A 9914-nucleotide genomic window follows, 5' to 3' on the forward strand; every position below is an offset into this window, starting at 1 on the left:
AAATTATAGCCAAAATACAAGTTGTTTCTATTAAATATACCCATGTTAACAGTAATCCATCACATAATGTTTCGCTGTAGGAGCAATTTGCATTTTTGTTATAGTTTGTCTTTACGATTGTAAATGTGTGCACTCACATACTCGATAACTAATGTTCCGCCATGATGAAAGTCACCCATCTCAGTTCCTAAATGGGCTTTGAGAAATATGAACTTATGAATATGCAACAGAAAAATATGACTGTGGTTAATGCTTTTTGCATATGTTTTATATTAGTAATCTAACCATGAGACAAAAATTACTGCAAACCCTGTCTCATTTTTATAAATTATTTGGTCTTTAAAAGACTTTGCCGAAAAACTGTGTTTATATTATTATGATCATTGTACTGTACATTTTATAATAAATATTATTTTCCAGCTGTAGTACTTTATTGGGGTCACTTCATATTGGGGTCAGATTTAAGATGTAAATTATTCGAAAGATTGCTCTATATAAAGCATATCTGTCTTCCATGAGTTAGTCACGTGACTAAAGAGTAACTAAAACGTACCTACACTTTGAGATGACTTTTCATAAGTTGTCATATGTGTGGCCATTATATGACTTGTATTCTGTATTTTTAGCAGTTTTCTCCTCTGCAGGCTATATCTCTAATTCTCATTTTTCTCAGCTAGTGAGTTGAGTCTAACTGCTATTATAATAAAACGAAGAAGAAAGATGCACAACACTCACCTTTCCAGATGATCAAAACGCAGTTTTTTTAATTTCGTATAGAGGCAGGTTACGAACAAGAGACTAGCATATGACAGTCAGCCTTTCGCCTTGAGAAAGCATCTGGAGGAAGCGAAACATTTCACCTTGAGAAAGTGTCTGGAGGATGCGAAACGGCTGTAGTCCGACTATCATGCGTTAGTCTCCTGTTCATAACCTGTCTCCATATGAAATAAAAGGCTGCATTTTGATAATCTGGAAGGGTGAGTGGTGTGCATCTTTTTTCTTTGCTTTATTATATGCTTGGACCTGACTTATTATATGCACAGAGCACCAACAAGCAGTAGCTATAGAACCATAGATCCCAGAAGCACAACATTCCACAGTATATTGCCACGGTGCGAGATAGTGCCAACTGCTAACTCCTTGACGTGTGGATCTAACTGCTATTATGTCTTCTGCTTATCTGTCACAATATTATATATATATATATATATATATATATATATATATATGTATACATACGTGTGTATATATATATACATACGTATATATATATATATATATATATATATATATATATATATATATATATATACATACAGGGGGGTTCATAAGTAGGTATAGAGGGGGAGATTTTTCAAACATTCTAATTACAATTCTGGGGTCATTTTAGAATGAAGAAACACAAGGAGATGGCATTATTAGAAAAAAACTTGGTCCGATGAACTGTGTTTATTACTCGATAGAAAACCCCCTTGCAACATTTCAAGAATAGTTAAATTAACCTGGGGTTACAGTTTGGGCGGCCCTTTCATGTAAAGGGGTAATTGGACCTTTCTTCTGCAATACAACGGTTACCTCAGACCTGTAACATGCTCCAAGAAAATGTAATACCGCAATTGTAGATGGAGCATGAAAATTAAGACTTCCATTTTCAGCAAGATGGAGCCCTCCTCACTATGCTTTACCGGTGCGTCATTTTCTTGATGAAAAATTACACAATAGGTGGATAAGTAGATGAGACCCTGTTGAATTGCCACCAGACTTTACCCCGATGGACTTTTTCTTATCGAGAGTTATCAAAGTTAAGTTACATTCAAGAAAACCACGCACGGTTGATTACATGATTCAGTTAATAAAAGAAGCATGCCAAGAAATTAATAGCAATAAAGAACTACAGAACTTTATGCCAAAGTGTGAATGAAAAAACGAGACAAAAGCAATGTGTAAATAGTGGGGGCAACCAATTTAAGCATATAAGGCTTTATTTACACGACAGGGTCCAGGTGTTGGCATCCGTTTTGCATCCGTTTCCGTTCCGGGCCGTGTTTCCGTTTTTAATGGCCGACTATGACCCGTTTTGCATCAGTTTTTTCCCTGTCCGTTTTAAAAACGGATGAATTTCATTTGTAAATTTTTTGCCACACACTTCCCTTTGTAGATAATGCCACAGACTGCCCATCTAGAATTGCATTTGTCGGCGAGGACCAGCCACCATTTTACAGATTAGAAAAAGGATTACATGAGATCACGAGGCTTTCCCATAATGCCTTGCAGACAGCCTTCCCAAAATACATGTGTGGTTAAATGTGGTTATCCCTCCCTCTACCCATATATTTTGGTGTCACTTTCACATTACATGCTGGATGACGTTAAAGAACTTAGAAGACATGAGAGTTAGACATGAGTTTTCGGAGCAGTCGGGGCATTTTTGATTTGCAATGAGTATATTTGGACCAAATATAATCGGACAGGAATTCGGACCGAGTTGGACCCAGAGTTTCCCAGAGAGGTTTCCATAGTTTCCAGTATTGCATGGTGGCCTAGGCAACCAAACTGCCCACTTTCTCAACTGCGTCTCCTGCCTTCACTTTTAGACTGAGTTCACATGGGGCGGATACGCTGCATAAAAGCTTGCAGCCTATCCGCCCCCTGTGCGCCATCCCATGTGTCCGCTGCGGAAAAACTGCAGCATTTAGCCGGCCTGCTAGAAGGCCAGCCTCCTGGGATGTGGTTTCACTGCCTGTGATTGGCTGCAGCGGCGGTCACATGGGATGAAACGTCATCCCTGGAAGCCAGCCCTCTGATGTAATCCAGGCCAGCCCCCTGGGATGACGTTTCATCCCATGTGACTGCCGCTACAGCCTGTGTTTGGCTGCATCGGTCACATGGGATGAAACGTCATCCCAGGAGGCCGGCCTGGGGAAGATACACAGACTTTTTTCCAGAGTTGTGTGTTTCGCGGCGGAATTGCATGATTTCCGCCACAAATAACACACAGCATCTGCTATTTGTTGCAGGTCTTACCTCCCCATTGAATTCAATGGGGAAAACCTGCAAAAAACAGGCAGCGTTTACGCAAATACAATTGACATATTGTGGATTAAAAAAAAACGCACCGCATGTTAATTTCTGAGATTTGTTCTGTCATACAGTTTTCTGCTACTGTATTATGCTGCAGATTTTCTGTAACTATTTCTGTTGCATAAAATCCGCAGTATTTACACAACGTGTAAACTGACCCTTAAACTTCCTGCGCGAGACACAGCCACACTCATTGTTTTACTTCTGGCTGGGATGTCTATTCCTACTGTTTTGACGGCAATTGACACCAAACTACACTTCTTCAGTTAAGCTCCAAGCCTCTTCCAACACACCAGCTGAAACATCGAGTAGATTTCTAATAGACTTTTTGTTTCAGGAGCTTTCAGGACCCCTTGCAGACTGACAAATAGACAGGTATTTGCCTTCTGAATATATCTTTTTTTCTTATTGACTTGTAGGTTTAGTATTTCTTTAACTCCTTCCCGCTGCAGCCACTTTGACCTTCCTGACAGAGCCTTATTCTTCAAATCTGACATGTGTCACTTTATGTGGTAATAACTTAGGAATGCTTTTACTGAGGGCTGGTGTCAGCACCCGGCGAACCCGGGCAAGTGTCGGGGCCCACTACACTCGAGGGGGCCCACTCAGCCGCCAGGTGCTCATGCTACCGTTGTCACGGCATAACTGCCCATATATGGACAGTGATGTAAGGAGGAGAGAAGGAGTCCCAGGCAGAGCGCTAGAAGCGGCTCTGTTCCGGGACTCCGTCTCTGGAAAAGCCCCAGACTTCACTGTCCATATATGGACAGTGATGTCAGGAGAAGAGGAGTCCCCAGCAGAGCGCTAGAAGCAGCTCTGCTCGGGACTCTGGGAAAGCCCCTGACATCATGGTCCATATGTGGTCAGTGTTGTCAGGAGCAGACCAGTGTCCAATGTATTAGCGTAGCTATAGTGGTCCCAACAGTCGCAACTGCGACCAGGCCCCTGAGTTACACAGCGCTGACTGTGCTGGTCCCGCTTCCAACTTAATCTGAATTCGCAAGGCTCCAGCATTCAATGTGCCACGAGCGGCTCGGCGCAGGCAGGCACGATGTAGTGGTGTAATCGCGCCTGTCTGTGCCAAATCACTCACAGCACAGTGCAGAGGAGGAAAATGATCTCCCCCACCCGTCGTGGGAACGGAGATAGGTAATTAATTATGTTATTATTTTTCTATTAGGTACATACATATGGGAACATTATACCAGGTATGGGAGGGGGGCTCATATGGTAGCTGCTGAGGGGGCATTATACTGTATGGAGGCATTAAACTGTATGGGACAGCTAAGAAGGGCATTATACTGTATGGGGACATTATACTGTATGGGGCAGCTATGGGGGCATTATACTGTGTGGTGCATTATACTGTATGTGGCAGCTATGGAGAGTATTATACTATATGGGGGCATTATACTGTACAGGGCAGCTATGGGGGCATTATACTGTATAAGGCAGCTATGGGGGCATTATACTGTATGGGTGCATTATACTGTATGTGGCAGCTATGGAGAGTATTATACTATATGGGGGCATTATACTGTACGGGGCAGCTATGGGGGCATTATACTGTATGGGGCAGCTATGGGGGCATTATACTGTATGGGGCAGCTATGGGGGGCATTATACTGTATGAGGCATTATAGTGTATGGGGCAGCTATGGGCAGTATACTGTATCTGGCAGCTATGGGTGGCAATATACTGTGGGGGCAGCTATGGGGAACATTATACTGTGTGGGGTGCAGCTATGGGGGCATTATACTGTGGGGGAAGCTATGGGGGCATTATAATGTGGTGGTCAGCTATGAGATGCATTGTACTGTGTGGGGGCAGCTATGGGGAGCATTATACCATGTTGGTCAGCTATGGTGGGCAGTATACTGTGTGGGGGCAGCTATGGGGGGCATTATACTGAGTGGTGGCATTATACTGTGGGGGCAGCTATCAGGGGCAATATACTGTGGGGGCATTTATGGGGTCTGTCGGGCAAGGCAGCTGCGCATAGGCGTGTGCAGGGGTCTGGTGGTGTTGGGGAGGGGTAGGGGGCCATGCTGAATTCTTGCACCAGGGCCCATGTGCCTTTAGCTACGCCCCTGGTCCCAGGCAGAGTGCTAGTAGTGCTCTGCCCAGGACTATGCCTCTGGGGTTGCCCCTGACAATACTGTCCATATATGGACAGTGACGTCACAGGCTTCTCCTGAAGCAGAATCCAGAGCCAGAGTGTCAGCAATGCTCTGGCTGTGGATTCCACTCTTAGAGGGAACCCCAAAGGCAATACATACAGAGAGGGGGCTGTGTCTCACTACCAGGAGGGTGGCTGTGTGGCACTACCTTGGGGGGCTGTGTGGCACTACCAGGGGGGTGGCTTTGTGGCACTAACAGAGAGGGGGGCTGTGTTGCATTACATGGGAGGGGGGTTGTGTTGCACTACCTGGGAGGGGGCTGTGTGGCACTATCTACAGAGGGCAATACATTTATGGGGGTACAAACTGGGGGCCTAACTTCTATATGGGGGCATAAACAGGGCCTAACATCTATATTGTAAGGCTTAGAACTTTAGCAGAGATTTCTCACATTTTCAAGAAAATTTGAAAAGGCTATTTTTAAAGGGACCAGTTCCGTTGTGAAGTGGCTTTGAGGGGCCTATACAATACAAATCCCCATAAGTCACCCCATTTTAAAAACTGCACCCTCAAATTATTCAAAACAGCATTTAGAAGGTTTCTTAACCCTTTAGGCGATTCACAAGAATTAAAGCAAAGTAGAGGTGAAATTAACAAATTATTTTTTTTTGCAGAGATTCACATTTAATCAATTTCTTTCTGTAACACAGAAGATTTTACCAGAGAAACGCAACTCAGTATTTATTGCCCATATCCTGCAGTTTTTAGAAATATTCCACATGTGGTCCTAGTGTGCTAATGGACTGAAGCACAGGCCTCAGAAGCAAACGAGCACCAAGTGGATTTTGGGGCCTTCTTTTTATTAGAATATATTTTAGGCACCATGTCAGGTTTGAAGAGGTCTTGTAATGCTAAAACAAAGGAAACACCCCAAAAAAGACACTATTTTGGAAACTAAATCCCACAAGAAATTCATCTAAGGGTGTAGTGAGCATTTGGACCCCACAGGTGTTTCATACATTTTATTAGAATTGGGCAGTGAAAATAAAACAAAATCATTTTTCTTCAATAAGACGTAGCTTTAGCTCAAGATTTTTAAGTTTATCAACAAATAAAGGAAAAAAAGCATCCCAACATTTGTAAAGCAACTTCTCTGGAGTACAAATATACCCCATATGTAGTCATAAACTGCTGTTTGGGCAAACAGCAGGGCTCAGAACGGACAGAGCACCATTTGGCTTTTGGAGCACAGATTTTGCTGGATTGATTTTTTGGCACAATGTCGCTTTTGCAAAGCCCCTAACGTACCAGTACAGTGGAAACTACCCAAAAGTGACTCCATTTACAAAACTAAACCCCTTGAGGAATTAATCTAGTAGTGGAGTGAGGATTTTCACCCACAGGTTTTTCATAGATTTTATTAGAATTGGGCAGTGAAAATGAAAAAAATAATTTTTCTTCAATAAGATGTAGCTTTAGTTCAAAATTTTTCATTTTCTCAACAAATAAAAGAGAAATAGAACCCCAACATCTGTAAAGCAATTTCTCCCGAGTATGGAAATACCCCATATGTGGTCATAAACTGCTGTTTGGGCACATAGTAGAAGGGAAGGTGTGGCTTTTGGAGTGCAGATTTTGCTGGATTGGTTTCTGGGCGCTATATGTCGCATTTGCAAAGCCCCCGTGGGGCCAAAACAGTGGAAACCCCTCAGAAGTGACTCCATTTTTGAAACTACACCCCTCATGGTATTCACCTAGGGATGTAGTGAGCATGTTAACCCAGCAGGTGTTTTCCAGAACTTAGTGTGCACTTGATGTTGCAGAGTGAAAATGGGAATTTTTCCATAGATATGCCTATATGTGGTGTCCAGCTTGTACCACCATGAAAAGACAGCTCTCTAATTATTATGCTGTGTTTCCCGGTTTTAGAAACACCCTACATGTGACGCTAATCTTTTGTCTAGATATTCGACCAGGCTCAGGAGTGAAAGAGTACCATGCGAAATTAAGGTCTAATTTGGCGATTTACAAAGTATTCCCTCACAATGACAGGGCTCTCATGTGAAATAATAGAAGAAACCCGAGAATTGACCCCATTTTGGAAACTACACCCCTCAAGGCATTTATTAAGGGGTGTTGTGAGCATTTTCACCCCACAGGTCTTTTCCATAAATTAATGAGCTGCGGAGGGTGCAAAGTAAAAATTAACATTTTTCCCTAGATATGCCATTTCAGTGGCAAATATGTCGTGCCCAGCTTGTGTCACTGGAAACATACAAACCAAATATTTTTAAAAGGGTTCTCCCGGGTATGGCGATGCCATATATGTGGAAGTAAACAGCTGTTTTGGCACAGTGTATGGCTCAGAAGGGAGGGAGCGCCATTTGGCTTTTGGAGCGTGGATTTTGCTTGGTAGTAGATTTGTTTGAGTATTGCTGGGGTTTTCAATTGCAATGTGGGGGCATATGTAAGCTGGCCAGAGCACATCAGGGGCATAGTCAGGTGGTATAATAATGGGGTAAAAAAAAACAATAAAATGATCCATAGATGTGTGTTACACTGTGAAGCAATCCTTTCTGCACAGGTCGGTGTCGCACTGATAAATGGTGTCCTTTCTTATCCCCCTTTTGGTCCACACTCTGCACCTTTGTAGTTTGGGGAATTTTGCTGGGAAAGTGTTGTTCTGGTATAATATGGGCACCCTCGCTTCCAGCAGATATGTTTGGGCCCTATCCTTCCTGGTATTTTAGGGCCTTGATAAATTGCCTTTTAAAACAGAACAAATGTTCCCCTTCGAGCCTGCACAACTGCATATTTTTATTTCCTGACTTATTGGAGCCTTAACTAATTTGTATTTTTTTTATAGACGTAGTGGTATGAGGGCTGTGTTTTTGTGGGAAGATCTGTAGTTACTCTTAGTACCATTTTGGGGTACATGCAACTTATTGATCACTTTTTATCCTTTTTTTTGGGAGGCCAAGTGACCAAAAAGCTGCAATTCTGGCATTGTGTTTTTCATTATTTTTTTTATACACAGTTCACCATGCATTATAAATTACATGTTAACTTTACTCTACAGGTCAGTACGATTCCGGCGATACCTAATTTATAGCACTTTTTTTATCTTTTACAACTTTGTGCACAATAAAATTACTTTTGTAAAAAGAATGTATTTTTTGTGTCGCCATTTTGTGAGAACCAAAAGGTTTTAAGTTTTTCGTTGACGGAGCGGTATGAGGGCTTGTTTTTTGTGAGACAAGCTATCGTTTCTATAGGTACCAATTTTGGATACATGCAGCTTTTTGATCACTTTTTATTCCAATTTTTGTAGGGCAAAGTGACCAAATAACAGAAATTCTGGCATTGTTTTTTATGGTTTTTTTTTACGCCGTTCACCGCATGGAATAAATAACATAATATTTTTATAGTTCAGACGGTTATGATCGCGGCGATACTAAATATGTGTGGTTTATTTTTATTTTTCAATAATAAAGGACTTGATAAGGGAAAAAGGGCGATTGTGTTTTATTTTATTACTTGAAACTTTTATTATTTTCTTTTCAACTTATTTTTCACTCTTTTTTCACTTTTTTTTACGCTTTGTTTTAGTCCCACTAGGGGACTTGAAGGTCCAACTGTCTGATTTATTTTCTAATATATTGCACTACCTATGTAGCACAATGTATTAGAAACATCAGTCGTTTAATGACAGCAAGCCGATTAGGCTTCGCCTCCGGGCCAGGCCTAATTGGCTTCTGTAATGGCAGAGCAGTAGGCCATTGTAAGGATTCCTGTCGCCATAGCAGCAGTCGGCAGCCCTGCGATCGCATGGCAGGGCTGCCGATTTGCTGACAACCACTAAGATGCAGCGATCGCTTTCGATCGATGCATCTAAGGGGTTAATGGCAGGGATCGGAGCCAGCTGTCAACTGTAACATGCATATGGCATCCACCGCTGATGACGCTGGCTCACCTCCTGCGCCGGCGCCATCTTGCCGTTGGCTACAGAAGCATTTTAGGTCCTTCCTCCGGGCGAGACCTGGAAGGCTTCCATACTAGGCAGACCGGGAAGCCAGTATTAGGCCTCTGGTTGCCATTGCAGCCACTAGCACCCCGTCAATTTAGTTGCCTGGGTGGTGATGAGCTGCAAACACCTTAAATGCAGCGATCGTTTTAGAAAAAGGGGGCGGACCCCGAAACATTGCATCAGCACTTGGCGCAACCAGACGCCTCACCTGTCTTCTCACGTGAACCTCTGCAGGATTCCTCTCCACAGATCTAGCCGGAATAAGGAAACATCTACCGGACGATCGTACACATGAGGACTCCAGCATATTGGGTGATTTTTTTCTACTACACACTAATGCATATATGTGTGTATGCTATGTATATCACAAGTTTTATCTGAAGAAAAATATTTTTATTTTTTCTATCTTAAATACGGTTGTCATCCTTACTTGCGTGCGTCTTTAAATTTTTGGCCATAGAAAGACTTTGTAAGCGTCTTTCCTGCACGCCTACACCCATATGTGAAATTAGGTCTATCTATATCTTTCCTTATACCAGGGAAGCACTGGCTTCCCATGACGTGCACTGACGAAAAATGTCGGGAAGGGGTTAAAGCACCTTCATAGGTTATTCAACACTAATAACCTTTTAGACAGTTTTTTCCTGATATGGTCAGTATTTTTGCTAGTGCATTATCACATTTC

Source organism: Rhinoderma darwinii, chromosome 2 (assembly GCF_050947455.1).
Source record: "Rhinoderma darwinii isolate aRhiDar2 chromosome 2, aRhiDar2.hap1, whole genome shotgun sequence".
Classification (NCBI taxonomy): Eukaryota; Metazoa; Chordata; class Amphibia; order Anura; family Rhinodermatidae; genus Rhinoderma; species Rhinoderma darwinii.